Source organism: Bos grunniens, chromosome 11, assembly GCF_055505025.1.
Source record: "Bos grunniens cultivar Pamir isolate PY7600 chromosome 11, Bosgru_T2T1.0, whole genome shotgun sequence".
Lineage (NCBI taxonomy): Eukaryota > Metazoa > Chordata > Mammalia > Artiodactyla > Bovidae > Bos > Bos grunniens.
The window spans coordinates 99,068,063-99,086,073 of record NC_141175.1 but is presented as its reverse complement, the minus strand read 5'-3'; the positions used below and the strand labels follow the sequence as shown (position 1 = coordinate 99,086,073).

At 39.8% G+C, this 18,011-nt stretch overlaps 1 pseudogene; it reads left to right on the top strand.

Moving 5' to 3' along the window:
• Positions 1–15,243: 15,243 nt before the first annotated feature.
• On the top strand, positions 15,244–16,014 carry LOC147363664 (zinc finger Y-chromosomal protein-like; annotated as a pseudogene).
• Positions 16,015–18,011: the final 1,997 nt, after the last annotated feature.

The following is an 18,011-nucleotide window of genomic DNA, read 5'->3' as shown; positions in this document are numbered from 1 at the left end:
GAAAAGCAAAGGTGCAAAATGGAAGGAAGATTACAGACAACTTTAGATAAACACCAGAATATTTCTCAAATATTTCTCAAATATTGTCCTGAGGGACAACAGGTCAGCACGGGAGACAGTAGAATGGTCAAAAAACAGGGGCAGATAATTTAGTGACAAAAAAGTGGAATCTTAAGAATTAAGTGCATTTGTCCATTTAGTTTGTACAAAAAGGATGAGGTAGTAGGCAGGGTTTGAGGGAGATTCAGGCAGTCCTGGATGACATAAGGTGTGTTTGAAAGCGTGATCAAGGAATTGGAAAATGTGAAAGTGAAGAAATTTCTCAATTCTTTTTCTTTAACCTAAAGAATATCAGTAAATATTAAATCTTACGTATCAAAGAAAATATTGCAGGAGAGATCTATGTCTAAAAAAAAACACAAAAGATCTCTGTGTCTCAATTTTAAAGTATGCCTGATATTTATATTTCATTTATGCTTTTTATATTTGAATGGAGGTGCACCTTTTTGAAGAAAAAAAAATCTCTCTGTGTGTACACCCATCTCTATTATTTTTGTGACCCCATGGACTGTAACCTGCCAGGATCTTCTGCCCATGGAATTCTCCAGGCAAGAATACTGGAGTGGGTTGCCATTCCCTTCTCTAGGGGATCTTCCTGACCCAGAGATCATGAGTCTCCTGCATTGGCAGGCAAATTCTTTACCATCTGAGCCACCAGGGAAGCCCATATATACAATACACCTTTCTGTAAATACACACATTTTGTATATATATATATATATATATATATATATATATATATATATATACACATGCATATACTTACACATACTGTATCTCTGTATACATTTTCTCAATACATATACATATACCAATACATATGCATTTGTACACAAACACACATGTGTATACACAGACACACATACATACACACGGAAAAATAATTCCTACTTGGAAATAAAAGCATACCTGAATTCAACTAGGAAAACTCCTCCTCTTGTCCTCAACATACTCTAGAATTTGAGTAATTTAAGTAAATTTTAATGCCTTCTTTTCTCACTGAAATGATCTGGATGGCTTATTTTGGCAACACATTTTATCTCAAAAATAACTGATTGTAAGTAGGTCCAGCCAGGTGTTTGAGACACTGATGAATGTAGTCATTATTATTTATTTAAATCTCAGCATTCATAGAGAAACAGAAGGAAAGGAGCTAGCATCTTCTGGCTCCATTTCATCTCCAAGATTGCTTTCATCACTGCCGTGCCACCAGGAAATGGGATCGATGCCTAGAAACACCAGTTTCACAACCTTGTATTCCTGTATTCTGCTGTCAAACCTGCTCAGGCCCACTTTCACCCCCAATTTTGCCAGGACCAGCTCCACACAAATATAACTGGAGTCAGCATCACAGAGTTGGCATCAGAAGGCATCAGACATCCCCTGGGGACTGAGGCCTGCAGACTGCAGAAGCTAGGGAGGTGGATGCTCTCATGGCACCTCTGGATGCCCAGAAAATGAGAGCTTGTGGGTCCACTCTTCCTTTCTCATGCTTACAAGCCTGGTCCTTCCCAAAGCACATTTTATAAAATTTTCTAGAAGGTCAAATAAGGAGTCAGCCTTCATGGTGGCATGAACATCACAGTTTCAAATTAAATTCCCTTTCATCCTTGCTTCCATGTATCAGCCTAGAGGGATGGGATGGGGAGGAGATGGGAGGGAGGTTCAAAAGGGAGGGGATATATGTATACCTATGGCTGATTCATGTTGAGGTTTGATAGAAAACAATAAAATTCTGTAAAGCAATTATCCTTCAATTAAAAAAATAAATAATTTTTTTTAATTCCCTTTTACAACACTAGGAACTTTTATGCAGGAGAACACAAATTAGGTACATCATGGTTAGAATTTAGATGATAGATGATAGTAATAGTAGTTGACAATAGATGGATAGATAATAAATGGATGGATAGATAATAAATGGATAGATAGATGCATGCTCAGTCATTAAGTCATATATCCCCATAAAAGAGGGGATGTGTGTATACGTAGGGGATATGTGTATACGTATAGCTGATTCACTTTGCTGTACAGCAGAAACTAATACAACATTGTAAAGTAACTCTGTGTGTGTATGCTCTGCTGCTCTGTCGTGTCTGAATCTTTGTGACCCTGTGGACTGTAGCCCACCAGGCTTCTCTGTCCATGAGATTCTCCAGGCAAGAATACTGGTGTGGGTTGTCATTTCCTTCTCCAGTAAGGAAGATAGAGCCCTACAATTCAACAACCTCTTATGCTTTATAAATTCACAAGACAGATTAATAATTGTAATATGGATAAAGTTGACATATGCTTTAGAATTTCTTCAAGGAGATACCAATTTCACATTACATTCTTTCCAATTCCATCTTCCTAAATAATGTTATCAATTGTCCATCAGCATTCTCTATTTTAACATTACTTTCAATAAACGATCCATCCAATTTGGGGATCATTTTAGCTACCAGCAGAATTTCTTATTTTTGCCTTTAAAGAAACTAGGCTACAGAAGTGTTGGCACTGAGGTTTTACTATTGGAAGTCCCCGTTTCTTTAATTTTCATAACCCTATACACAGACTATTGTAGCATCTATTATCACTACTTCTGAAAAGACTACTTTGGCTCTAATTTTTCCTCAAAACCCTATGATGGAGTTTCCATTTCTTCTTCAGTTTCTTGCAAGCACAGACGCACTCCTTTATCAAACACCAGTAAGTTGGTCCACACTGCTCCGCACTCTTCCTGTCTCCTCCACAAATCTCTCTCTCATCCGGCCCATTGCCAACACAGTACCATATGTAGCCAGAGGAGTTTGTCTTAGAGTGCCTCCTGCTCCGTGAAAGGAGGCAGAGGAGTTTGCCTTCAAGATGTCTGGTTAGCCTCTAGGAAACACACAATCATAGTTTAATTCCTTTTTTTTTTTTTTTCCTTTTGCCCAGAGAATATTAGTGTACCTGTTCCATCAGCTAAAGTTCATTTAACTGTAAGCCAGTCTCTGGAGTCTGTGGTAGTTCTTCATTGTATCCAATCATTGCCCTAGACTTCTTGACATGGGTTCTAATCATTCATATAGAACTTCTTTGTTTTACAAAGCAGGTGCCAGGATTTTTTTTTGGGGGGGGGAGGTTTGGGGGAGGAACCCCTGACTGTATGAGGTTTATAATATCAGGTCCCTGCAAAATAGCAAATGCTCCTATTTTTGATCTTGCTGCCAAGGGAGGAATGATGCATTTTCAGCTTCCCTCATCATTGCCAATCATCCAGGATGATACAGTCACTAGTTTGATATTTTCAGAGAAACCAGAGAAGAATTTTCTGCTGTTCAATTGCTAAGTCATATCTAACTCTTATGATCCCATGGACTGCGGAATGCCAGGCTCCTCTGTCCTTCACTCTCTCCCAGAGTTTGCTCAAATTCATGTCCATTGAGTCAGTGGTGCCATCCAACCATCTCATCCTCCGCTGCCCACTTCTCCTTTTGCCTTCAGTTTTTCCCAACATCAGGGTCTTTTCCAATGAGTAGCTTTTTGCATCAGGTGGCATAAATGTTGGCTCTTCAGCTTCAGCATCAGTCCTTCAGATGAATAATCAGGGTTGATTACCTTTAGGATCAGCGGATTTGATCTCCTTGCAGTGTGTAGAATAAAAATGCCAGGTGTGGAGAAAGGAGTTACTTTGAACCTGGATTAAGGACAAACTTCTCAGAACCCCATGTTACTGTTTGATCAAAGCCACAGCTTAGGTAAACATCAAAGGTCAAGGGAGGAAGTAACTCTTCCTCTAGCTGTGTTGAATGCAAGAAGTTGGCTCGAACGGTGTCAACATTAAACCACATAAAAAATTTAACCTTGTTTATATCTCACCTTGCTTGCATTTAAATTGTCATTGTGGAAAAGCAAAATATTTTTAAAGGTATTCTAGATTTTAAAGAGAGCACTCAGCACAGTGTTGAATAGAATTCATTAGCGACCACATGTGTATCATGAAAATGGCTGACATTAAGTGACCCCACATTGGTGTACACCTCCACAAAACTGTGAAAGTGCAGTGGAAAGAAAACAATGACTTTGCCATGTCTTTAAAGGAAAGCTGGCTTCATCCCTCTCCCATCATCAACCAGGACTAACAAATGAAAGGGATCAGCATATACCAAAAAAAAAATATGGTTTTCAGTTCCCACCAATATAATTTCTGAAACACTTGGCACAAGACCTATGAGTCCTGGAGGCTGTTATTTGGTTTTACCCGTTCTGAAAATTACAGGGAGAAAATCACAGGCTAGGATCAGGTGTCCACATCTTCATCTCAAAGGGTGAATCATAAAACTATTATAAAAACTGCATCCTGCTACACCGACAGCTGTCATTTCAAATCTCCCCAGTGCAGAAAACAGTGGTGACGGCCGCTAATGACTTAAACGTGAGATTACATTGTGATGTTTAACAGCACGGACAAGAAACGTTTGGTTTTTTTCGAGGGTTAATGAAAGTAAAACATCTCCCTGTTGATAATGGATAAAGCCTAGGGATATGAGATCATTTAAATAATGAGGTAAAGGATTGTATAGTGACACTCTTGTGTGGTTTGTGTGTGTCTTTTCCACTTGTGAGTAGGTAACGTTTAAATGGAAGAGATTGTGCATTTTGTTAGTTACTTTCGACACTGGCGGATCTGTCCTTAATTGCTGTTTTAGAAAATGTGCAAAATGGCTTTAGCACAGCGTCCCAGTGGCACCGGTGGTAAAGAACCCTCTTGCCAATGCAGGAGAGAAAAAGAGACATGAGTTTGATCTCTGGGTTGGGAAGATCCCCTGGAAGAGGGCATGGCAACCCACTCCAGTATTCTTGCCTGGAGAAACCCACAGGCTGAGGAGCCTGGTAGGCTACAGTCCATGGGGTCATAAGAGTCAGACATGACTGAGGTGACTTAGCACACATGCAGATACAATCAGGGAACTAGGGAGAGCAGAAGAACCCATTTTATAGGAGAGAAAACTGAGCTACAGAAATAAGGTAAAATTTTAGCTCACTTTTCTAAACCCCATTAACTGAAGAGAAAGAACAAGAATTTATAAGCTTTTAATGTTTTGTTTGGTAGTGAGTCAAATATTATTTCTATTAGCTGGAACAAAAACAGGAACTTAAAAAATTGTGTTGTCAGGCCTTTTTCTGAGAATGTTTGGGTTACAGCAGGAAACCCGGGATTCTATTGGTATGGATTCTGATGTGTGTGGTCAGAAAACTGCAGGGCAGATTCTCCAGAACAGACTCCCATAAAGTCCATCACAAAGAGAAATAAAACAGGAATTGTGAATCATATGAGAATACAATGAAATAAAAAATTCATGAAGACACCATGGAATAAAACAGTAGCAAGATATTCAAGAATGAAAAAAAATGTATTGGGCACCCCCTTTAAGGGCAATGGCTACTCACTCTAGTATTCTTGGGCTTCCCTAGTGGCTCAGACACTAAAGAATCTGTCTGCAATGTAGGAGACTCAGGTTCGATCCCTGGGTCAGGAAGACCCCCTAGAGAAGGCCTGGAGAATCCCATGGACAGAGGAGCCTGGCGGGGTCACAGAGTGTTGGACATGATTGAGCAGCTAACACTTCTCCTGCCCTACCCCAATGACACCCTGAACATGCTGTTTCCTTTTCCCTATACTTCTAGCTCTTGATCAGAACTGAAGAGGTCACTGAAATTCTAAGGTAATTTGCTTTTCCCAACCACTGTGTTTCACTCTTCTGGAAAACCCATCTGGACATAAATAGCACTCGCCCTTCTTTTCCTTGGTTAGGCTATTTATCCAACATTTTCTAAAAAGTAGAAAAGGTGAAAACAAATCACAAACTTTTGATGAAACAGGAGAGAAGAAAAAAAAAAAGAAATCTGCAAGAACTGGATAAATTAAGAATTCTTGCGCTTAAACAGACCTTCTCATTTTTTTATCCTTTCCCCTCTTCAAACAACCAAGTTTTAACCACTTCTGTTATCTACACTCTAATCTTTGAATTAAACCATTTGAACCTGAGATATGTGAGATCTGATTCCATAGGGTTTATTAAAGTAAATTGTTTTAGCAAATATGCTTGTTCCATTTGATTTTGAAGAATAATTGGTTAATGAGAGAACGATTACTTTGTTCAGACATGATTACTGAAGAAATGTTTCATCCATATGTTGCTGAGTAATGGGAAATTCTCCAGTGAAGGGGGGACAATGATTAGAAGAAACAAGATAGCTCAAAACAATATTCCCCAATGTGTTACTAAAAATGTTTTTTAAAAAATAGACCAACTCTAAGTAAGTATAGAGTTTCTTCGCAGAAGCCTGGAAGTTCAAAATGCCTAATAGGATGAAACTGTTTGTTGAAAAAGCACCATGTAGCTTTCTTTGTCTTTTGACTCAAAGGACTGTGGTTTCCTCTGAGACATTATGGGATCAGACCAGTGGTTTGCTGTCCCAGCATCCTTTGTGTCATTAATGTTATTCAGAATGTGGCATTAAAGACCTAAGTCATATATTGATAGTTTTCAAAATATTGACCAGCAGACCTCCTCATAGGAATTGCCCACAGGACAATTTGAATGTTCTCCTTTGATGAGGGGATTAAAAAAGGAGGGGAAAAACACGCTGAATGTTTATCAACTTTACTTTTGATTGTAAATGGTCTGAGGTGGGAAAGTGACCGCTTGACATATTCCATATTTCTCAAAAATTGGCTGAAGTCAAATAAGGGGACAGCAAACTTGTCTCCGTAAATCTGTTTTGGTCATCCTGGTTGCTAAATGCAAGGACACATGATCCCAATCTAAATAGTAGAGCTTGTCCCACATCTTGAAGGTTAGCTCACCCTCACTCTCTGCCCAAATGAAACAAAAATAAGAACTCCAATTTTAGTTTCACACAAGTACGGAAAAGCCAAAGTAACTGACTCCCTTAAATTCGTACATTCCTGGATTTTTCTGAAAACAATCCACAATTTTTTCAGTTAAAGGCTTATTTTAACCCTTCAATTATGCTGTATGAACAACAAATGAGCAGGCATTGAGCATCTATGAATAGGGCTGAAGGTTATAATCACTTAGAATTGCAACTGAGATCGTCTCTCAGACATTGAAAGAACACGGTGTTTTGGGGCACCCACTCGGCACAATTTGCTGGGATTCAGGGAGGTTTCACAGAACACGCTGGGTTTTGGAGAATGAGCAGGAGTTCACCCCAGCCAGCAAAAGGGCATCCTGGGCATGGAACACAGCAGGAGCAAAGGCAGGGTCATTCAAGGACAGAGGGGTATTCAAGAGGCAGAGAGTTCAACACAGCTGAATGGTAGCTCTGCGGAATTTTCTTATTTAATATAACACTGGCACCACATGACAAAGCAAAGGAGTTCTGGGGCACAGGAAATGGGCAGAAGATAGAAGATTGACACAAGGAGATGGCTAATATTTAAGAAACAAAAACAAGGAAAGAAAGCAAAATTAACAAATAAACAAATCAAGGGCTGGAAGAGGATAAAGAAAAAACAGAGTCCCATGTGTGACAGGAAATGAGAATAGAGAGAGAAAGGAGGACCAAAGAAAGGTCACAAAGAAATATTTAAAGGAAGCAATGGAATTGTAACTTGGAGGTTGGATTATCAATAAAGAAAGTTTTAGGAAAGGTTTTAAAACACGACTGTCTTCCCACCAAAGGTTGGGATCTGGGTTTCCTTGCACCTGTCTATGCTCTGTAATTGGCTGGCCAATGAAATGCATCTGTATTAAAGTTCTGTCATTCTAAACTGGATCATTTGTAGAGACGTGGATGGACCTAGAGATTGTCACACAGAGTGAAGTAAGTAAAAAAGAAAGACAAATATTGCATATTAATACATGTGTGTGGAATCTTAAAAATAGCTATAGATGATCCTTCTACAAAGCAGAAATAGACACAGATGTAGAGAACATATATATGGATACCAAAGGGGAAGTGGGATGAATGGAGAGACTGGGATTGACACATATGCACACTACTGCGCATAAAATAGGTGACTAATGAGAACCTGCTGTAGAGCACAGGGAACTCTACTCAGTGCTCTGTGGTGACCTGAACGGGAAGGAAATCCAAAAAAGAGGAGATACATGTTTATGTACAGCTGATTAACTCTGCTGTCCAGTAGAGACTAACACAACATTGTAAAGCAACTATATTCCAATAAAAAATTTTAAAAAATAAAAAAATTGTAATAAAGTTCTGTCATTCTTTTTTTTTTTTTTAGGAAAAAATATTTTATTTGAAGAGTGTCATTACAGCACTTCCCTGTTGTAGATAAAGTATTTTCTTTTCAAGGAGATACTTCCTTTTTCCCAGTCCTGTGGTTTGAATGGAAGCTGCCATATTTTTACCAGCCTCACTCCCCTGGCCACAGCTGATTATCCCAAAAAAGACAGCTCACTCACACTTTGAGATGAACATCTGACTTTTAAGTGAGGCCAGTCATAAAATTCTTTTCCAGGATTTTTGGACTTCTCAAGATAGCCTGTGTTAATTCTTTTTTAGTGGTGAACTTTGAGAGGAAGCTATGGTGGCCATTCCTTTTTCTTTTTTTTTTTTCACGGACATCTCAGTTTATTTTTATTTTTTTATTTTTTTTACTTTACAATATTGTATTGGTTTTGCCATACATCAACATGAATCTACCACGGGTGTACACATGTTCCCCATCCCGAACCCCCCTCCCACCTCCCTCCCCATACCATCCCTCTGGGTCATCCCAGTGCACCAGCCCCAAGCATCCTGTATCCTGCATCGAACCTGGACTGGTGATTCATTTCTTATATGATATTATACATGTTTCAATGCCATTGTCCCAAATCATCCCACCCTCTCCCTCTACCACAGAGTCCAAAAGACTGTTCTATACATCTGTGTCTCTTTTGCTGTCTCACATACAGGTTATTGTTACCATCTTTCTAAATTCCATATATATGCGTTTATTTGGTGTTTTTCTTTCTGGCTTACTTCACTCTGTATAATAGGCTCCAGTTTCATCCACCTCATTAGGTCATTCTTAAGAAATTGGTAGCTCCACCTCCTGTCTCTTGGATACATGTTCTTGGTAACCAGACATCAAGCTGTAAGTCACCCAAGAAGCCCAAACCCCCACTTGCAGACCTTATGGAACCTCTTTAAAAAGATCCTCCAGGTACCACTCTACCTACCCCACTGATGTCACATGGAAAAGAGATGAGAGGTCCCTGTAAATTCCCATAAGGTACAAGCCCCTGAACAGAACAAATGACAGTTGTTTCAAGACAGTGGGTTCTAGGGTGTTTGGCTATGCAGTGAGAGTCACTAGCAGAGCTGGGGACAACATGACATATAGCATTTTTTTTAGTAGGTCAGAAATGAAGGGAAGGAGTTAAATAATGCCGTGGTTTGAAGGATGGCAGGGTGGAGGTGAAAATTTGTAAGTATTTCAAAACCTTGAGCAAGAATGGCAAGGAAGATCCAGAATAGGGAGCCTATAGGAGAGGGTCACTATTATTCAGCCAATAAAGGGAAGGTGGTACGTTTATCCAGGGAAAGGAAGACTAGGGAGGAATTGTTCTCAGAAAGAAAGAGATAAGAATACATAACTGACAAATTTTTTTAAAAGAAAGAAAGCGTAGTAGGCAAACTACCATTGCAAGTGCATTTTAGTTGAAATTCTGTGATTCATTTCAAGCAGTCATAAGGAGAGAGGAACTTCTCGTTGAGATCGCAAGGGCGATGTTCTATTTCTTACTCTCCACATTCCAACCCCTAGCGTCTCACTGGGGAGGAAGAAATAATGGAATACACAGATGAGTATAGAGTGGAATAAGTAAGGGTAGAATGATGTAGAATGTTTGCAGGCTAATATTGATGTATGAGAATAATCTTAAGAAAATAAAGCCCATATATGGGGAAAAGCAAGACAGGAAAGTTATCGAGAAATAAAATCATGTGTAGTATCTAAACCAATTCATGACTTTGACACTCAAGGAGGATTCTTAGCAACAAAGCCAGAGATGCAAATGCCTTCAGAAGATCCAGACTCTACACACAGAGTGAGAAACTCTAAAAAACGCTGAGTGAAGGTGACCATCAATTTTTAGCAAGTCAGAAGATTTAGGGGCAGTTTAGCATTTGTAAAAGAGAGGCTGACAAAATGACCTGCAGGTCAGATCCGGTCCACTGCGGGTTTTTATATTATGTGTGAACTAAGGACATTTTTACAGTTTAAAATGCTGGAAAAAATTAAAAAGTGAATAATAGTTCATGACATCTGAAAATTACGTGAAATTCACATTTCAGTGTCAATAAATAAAGACTTAATGGTACACAACCACACCCTCGCATTTATCTTCATCTCATCTTTCACTGTAACAACAGAGTTGAGTAGTTACAACAGAGACCTAGCGCAAGCCTGCAAAGCCTAAAATATTGCTTACATTCCTGGCCCTTTATGGAAAAATTTGGCAGTCCCTGAACCACAAGTTTCTTTATTTTTATTTTATTCTTGCTTTAAAATAGATTGACTTTCTACTATCTGTTTCCATGGAGTCAAATTTGATTGATGTGGAGTTATGTTAAAAACTGAGTTTCTTTCTTTCTTTTTTAGAAAAAGAAATGGTAACTTTGGGTCGGTTATTGATTTCTTTGTTTCTGAAAACACTTGGAAAAGACCCAGACTCTTAGCTTGTGTCTACCACTGAGCTAGTCTCTCTCCCACAGTTGCACAGACTGCAAGCATATGCTGTCAGTGGAAACATTTTTTTTTTTAATCCATTTCATGAGTATAGATTGAGCATTGTCCTAGGCGTTGGGAGTGTGGCAGGAAAAAGGACAGCCAAAGTCCCTATTCTCACAGAAGGTACTTTCTTGCAGTGGGAGACAAATCATAAAAATGTAAACAGATGAGCCAGAAAAGTGGAGATCCTGATAAGCTATATGTAAGAGATTAACAGGAACAATTGGGATGGGATGGGATGGGATGGGGAGCTTGTGAAGACAGGAAAGGACTCTTCGAGCAAATAATCTTTGAGTTAAACTGAAAGGATGAAAGAAATCAACCACACACATGGCCCATGGAAGAGGGTGCCAAGCAAAAGGGTTGGAAAACGCTGGGTCTACAGGCCACTTGGCCCCTGCTGGCCAAGAGGATGTGGTGGTGTCTGAGGAAGTGACTCATTGAGCAGGGGAGGATGGGAAGAAGGAAAAAGAGGTGGGGAGAAAGGGGGTAAATCAAGACTGGACCTTGGTTTAATGACTTTATTCTTTATTATTTTATTCTAACCACAGTGGGAAGCAGCTCATAGGTTTTTAAATGGGTCTGGAGGAGGGATACATGATTACATGTGCAAAGGGACTATCGATTCTGATGGTCTAAATCAGTTCTGAAGGAAATCAACCCTGAATAGTCTTTGGAAGGACTGATACTGAAGTTCCAATCCTTTGGCCACCTGATGCAAAGAGCCATCTCATTGGGAAAGACCCTGATGCTGGGAAAGACAGAGGGCAGGAAGAGAAGCAGTGACAGAGAATGAGACGGTTGGATGGCATCACCGACTCGATGGATATGAGACTGAGCAAACTCTGGGAGGTAGTGAAGGACAGGGAAGCCTGGCGTGCTGCAGTCCATGGGGTCACAAAGAGTCAGAAACGACTGAGCAACTGAACAGCAACAATCAATCAATTCTGGTACATTGATTGCACAGTTGGGAATGGAATCAGAGACCTGGGGGACACTGCACAAGTGTAGACAAGAAGCGACAGGAGAAATGGGAAAACAGAAGTGATGATTTGGAGGTAAAGCTGGATGTCTTGGACATAAGATATAAAGAGATAAAAAAAAAAAAGGAGTTAAGTGAGGAATCAATGCTTTGAAAATGAGTCCAGGCTTGTTCATTCTGAGTCAACATACCAAGGTCAAAGTCCAGTCTGGAGTGGGTAAGTTCAGTTCTGGACATGCTTAGAAGTACTAGGGCTAGAGACGAAAGTGTAACTTCTGAGGCAGTCCAATGCAGAGGGAACTGGAACCACCGGCATGAAAAGAGCCAGTGGCTGGACAAGAAAGTAAAACTCATCCTCTAACACTTGAGATTAGAAAGTGAAAGCGACTACCTCTTTGGAAGGTACTTGCAAAGAGTTCAGAAGAGCCCCAGATAAGAAAAGCAACTCTCAGGTATTTGGGGTTTGCTTTGTTTTACAAGAGAAAAACACAGTCAGTAGCATAGGTATAGTCTTTTGAGTTGGTGATCATTGGTGGACACTGGCTAGTGTTCAATTACATTAAGTGCAAATTGAGAAACATTTTAAATATTAATGTGTTTACTATACTTACGGACTTCCCTCAGTGGTAAAGAACCTGCCTGCCAGTACAGGAGATCTGGGTTCGATCCCTGGGTCGAGAAGATTCCCTGGAGGAGGAAATGGAAACCCACTCCAGTATTCTTGCCTGGGAAGTTCCATGGACAGAAGAGTCTGGCGGGCTATAGTCCATGGGGTCACAAAGAATCAGACATGAATGAAGCAGCTGAGCACACAATATACATATAGTTATGACTGATTCACATCATTGTATGCAGAAGCCAACACGACACTGTAAAGCAATTATGCTACAATGAAAAAGAAAATACTTTTACTGTCAACCAAGTTGAGTTTCTGAGTAAGAGGTTTTGAGGACTGCAAGGCAGTCTGGCACATGGAAACCCCATTACTGTCAAAGTCCCAAGGTCATGCCCTGACCAGCAGAGTAACACCTGTCCCTGGATGGCTTTTAGGTAAATTTTGCAACTTCTCTGAAGCTTGGGAGGAGTTGAGATTTTAAAATAAAGCCATTTTCTATATAACCTTCATTTGGGAGTTCTTTAAATCCTGCTACATGTATTATTTCATAAATTTGAAAATGTTAAAGTAAAACCACTGGTTTTACTTTCATAAAAAGGGCATATATTTTAAAAGTTTCTAAAAGTCTAATCTTATATAAATTCCTCTTTGGACAGGCAAGAAAAGTGAGCAGAGTGGTTAGGTAACTTGCCTAATATGAATAGAGCTAGGGGCATAACCAGTACCCAAATCCAAGTTCTTTCCTTAATAAAGGCTCATAATAATGAACAGGAAAAGAAACTTCCACCTAGAAGGAGCTTCTGGGGACACAGACAGTGAAGGTCCACCACCATAAGAAGGATCTGACTCAGGTTAAGAGCCAAGACTAAGAAAAAGCATCTCAAGTATATTTCACGATGCATCTACCTTCAATGGAGAAGAAAATGAGTAACAATAATAAAATATTTAAATTATTATTTTACATATTTTTTCTAAATTTCTTAAAATAACTCTCTAGATCTCCAAATTTCACTCTCTCCCCATGATTTCATGTTTTTTTACACTTTGTGGGTGTGTGCTAAGTGGCTTCAGTCATGTCCAATTCTTTGCAACCCATGGACTGTAGCCCACCAGGTTCCTCTGTCCAAGGGATTCTCCAGGCAAGAATACTGGAGTGGTGTGCCATGCCCTCCTTCAGGGGCTCTTCCTGACCCAGGGATTGAACCTGCATCTCTTATGTCTCTTGCAATGGCAAGGAGGTCCTTTACCACTAGCATCACCTGGGAAGGCCTCTCTACACTTCACCTGCATAATTAAAGGTTTGACAAATGTACAAAGTCTTCAGCTTCTTCAGTATGACTTGTTTTAAAGTTCTAGATGAAAAACTCATGTCAATCTTCATTTTATCTACATCTTGTTTCCACCCATTGTCATCACAGTATGACAAGCAAAACTCTTTTATTGCAACAGCATTTTTTTTTTGGTATAGCAATATCCTTAATGTTTTGTTTGCAGTAAAAAGGCTTAAAATGCTATTTTTCTTCTCTTCACTTAGAAGCAGTCAGTCTCCCTCTCACTGAGCTCCTACTCAGACAACTAATATCCAGAATTATACCATATCAGCTGTGTGGGGGGAAAAAAAATTACACATGCATTGTTTCTCTTCTGGTAAGCAAAGTAGTGTTTGCCAGTTAAATCCCCAGGTAGCTAGCTTTCAAACAGTCAGATATAAAATTAGCAAATGAAACATCTGTTCCTCACTATTATTTTATAATCACATTAATTGGCAGATGTCTTTAGGTAACAGAGGAAAGCATATCAGCCATCACATGTGTTTCTATAGGGTCATGCTTTTGGCCACTGGGTATCATGTGCCTAAAAGGCCATCGCAGCAGGAGACAGTTACCCTGGACTCAGATAGCAGCCAGCTTTCTCCCCATGCAAACCTCCTGACAAGGGAGCTAGCTGCCCACCTACGACAGGAACGAGGATGCCCGGTTATACCCCAGTGTGGACAACCTTACCCTCACCGCTGCCAGATTTGGTTTTTCAATTATCATGTAGTTTGCAGAAAAGCGCTGTGCCAATTCAATTACTGCCTGATTAATGGAGTGTTGCGGGTTTATTTCAGGGGTCTAGCTATCTATTCATTAGCATATTGGGGCCTCTACTCCACTGTTTTGTCCTGATATGCTTTGAAAACTCCCCAGTGCAATTAAAATACTCTAATATGCTTTAAATAGTTATTTGAGAAAACACATCCAGACTTTTTTGTATTCCTTGGGGATTTTGTTAAGCATATCCAGATTTATTAGAAGGCATCTACAATTCCTTTATAAACACATTCTTCGTTCCTCGTCTAGGTTTTGGAATTTTCCCTCACCAGATGAGCAGCCCTGTGCTGGGCAGTAGAGTTCCTGTTTCCCGCATCTGGAGGAGGAGACAGCATCACAAAAGACTGAGTCTGAGAGTTGCATCCAATGATTTGCTTTCATAGGATCTTCTCCAGCTTGCTTTGAGTCATAAACTTGACTAGCGACCGAATCTAACGTGGAGTCTCTGCAGGCGTCTCTATGGAGTTCTGTCCATATTCAGTAAAAAAGGAGTGATGATTAGATTGAGTTGTGAAGAATATTGAATTTCCTTGGCCTTTTCTCTTTCTGGAGAATGATATTAAGAGTGAATGACCCTTAGTGGGCAAAGAAAGATCCTCCTCTTAGTAGCCACTGTGTTTTCCTTTTCATGTGTGGCCACCTTTATATACAGATGGGCTAAAAAAATATGTAGACTCTGATGCTAGTCTTTGCAAATGCCATCTGTAAATTCAAGATGGTGGAGGGGCAGAATAGACTCATCTGCTAGCAGAAGATGACATGCAAAAGAAGAATAGGAGGCCGCCATCACCGGCCACCCACACACCCGTCAGGAGTTGGGACTGGTGAGAATTAATGGCCATGGGTGAAGATGGACTTGAATTACACCCACAAGAGCCAAGCTCATTTTTTTGATGCAGCAGTTTTTCAGAACACTTCCTATATATTCCCATTTGAGCATCACAAGAGTCCCGTGAGGAGCTAATGCTACACACGTGGATGGTGATCCGGTTGTTGCGGAAGTACAAGAGAAGTTTTGTTTCAGATGTTATGAACTCAGACGTAACTGTGTCTAACTTTGTTCCCAGTGACCCAGGCTCAGTTTGCAATCCAAGATGCTACCCAGAATATTCTTATAGAGCATGCTCAGTGCTCAGATATTATGGAAGAAGCACACGTATCTGAGAAGGTCAGCATTCCTGAGCAAGTGCTGGACTCAGGGGGAACTGAAGAAGTGTCTTTAGCAGAGTGCACAGTCCCAGAGGCTGTTTCAGCTTCTGATGTTACTTAAGCCTCAGTTTCTATGCCAGAACATGTCTTGACGAGTGAATCTGTGCAGGTGTCTGACGTTGAACACATTGAATAAGTGTGTAGTAGTAATCTATAGTACAGTAGGGACAGAAATCATTGCTGATCCTCTGACTGCCGATAGCGTCTGAAGAAGTATTGGTAGCAGATTGTGCCTCTGATGCAGCCATTGACGCCAATGGTGAACCAGAAAGATGATGGTGAAAGCAACTGTGAGGGCTACCTTGATTTCCTGTAAGCCTTGGGGTACCGTGATTGTCAAAGTGTTTTCAAAGGCTGTCTTTCCCAAATTATATCAGGGGTGCAATTTTCTTGACTTCTGTGAAATTAAATTACATAGACCTTCCTTTTTTGTTGTTTCACTTCGGAGCCTGTAAGATGACTCAAAATTTTTAAAAGTGGAATGGTACAGGGTCATTTCTCTGTGAGGACACAATAGAAAGATGACATTTCTTCAGTCTAGAGAGAGAAGGATGGAAAGCAATAGAACTGAACTTTTTGAAATCATGAAGGATGTGATCAGGCTGTTAGCAGACTTTGTTAGAATTAGGAACTCTCTTAAACTTAAAAGGAGTTCAGCTTGGAGAAAAATGTACAACCAAACTATTCATAGTCTTATACATGGATATCCTGTACTACTGAAGTAATACTTAAGTAACGAGTACTTCACTTACATGGTATGTAAAATGCTCTTTATATAACAGATACATACACAAGAGTTCTGGCATAGTATTTAAGGGACTTCCCTGATGCCTCAGCAGTAACAAGTCTGCTTGCAGTACAGGAAACCCAGGTTCCATCCCTGGGTTGGGAAGAATCCCTGGAGTAGGGAATGACAACCCCCTCCAGTATTATCGCCTGGGAAATCCCATGGACAGAGGATCCTGGTGGGCTACAGTCTATGGGGTCACAAAGTCAGACACGACTGAGAGACTAACACTTTCAACTTCATAGTATTTAAACAAATGATTCCAAAACATAATTTCAAGTATGAAGGACTCATTCGAGGTTATTGAAGAAAAGTAAGGTGTTCTGGAACACACCTCTAATGTCTGGGAGGACAGCTGTGTCTTCTTACAATTGATGTCTTGGTATCACTTCCAGATATAAAATACTCTGTTGGATAGATCACAGTTCTGACCCAATAGGGAAGTTCTTAGGTCTTTAGGAACTAAACATCAAACAAATAAAGACTCACAGACTCTGCTTATATAAACTCACAAGACTATTTGCTTTGCTTAAATACCTGTTATGACACAGGAATTTAATATAGCATATTGAAGTCCATCAGCATATTAGGAAATACCTTTTAAAAGTTCTTAAGATCTTGGAACTGAGAGAATTCTTTGTGTAAAGAAGAGGAAAGCCTCTTCATTCAACACGTTTGTTGTGCCCCTACTTTGCGTGAGAGAGTTCTGTAGATAATGCAAATATGAGTATATGCTAAATTAAAAAATACACCAAACCAAAAAAAGAAAAAAAACAGAAGGTTGGGAGGTTAGGCTGTAATAGGAGTAGTGGCTGCAGGTAGTCAAAATACAAGTTAAGAGTGCGACATAGCTTTGTATTAAGAAACGCTGACAGTGTCATGATACTGTAAGTCTGAACAATACTCTAACTATGCTAATACTTTACTTAATATATAGTAAGAAATATATGCATATAATGCATATAATATACATAAATATATTATATATAGTATTAAATATGACTAATACTATAAGAGTCCAGGTTTGTTGTTAACAGATGAGATAAGCAGGAGTTAGAAAGAGCAGGAAAGGACAGCAGCCAGTTAGGCAGTCACTTTAAATTTCACAGTGATGTGATAAATAAACGACGCTAATGCCAGGTGACAGGTTTTCTGCTTAAGAGAAGTCCTATTAAGACATGACCTGAGTGGGAAAGAAATCCAAAGGGAGAGGCTGTGTATATGTATGGTAGATCCATTTTTCTGGACAGTAGAAACTAACACAGCATTGAAAAGCAACTTTTTATTCTAATAAAAGTTAACTTTAAAAAGGAGTATTCCCAGGAGACGAGTGGGTAAACCAGCCATCCACCCCCTAAAAAAACAGTGCCTCTCTTGTGCGTTTATGCATTCACTCCATTCATCTACTGAGTTGCTGTCAGTGGGTCCATGTGCTACACACCATTTTGGACAGGACCTTTTTCTTCTACCCATTCTTCCATCATTCCTGGGTAAAAGGACAGGTAAGAAAAAAAAAGGATAATAAT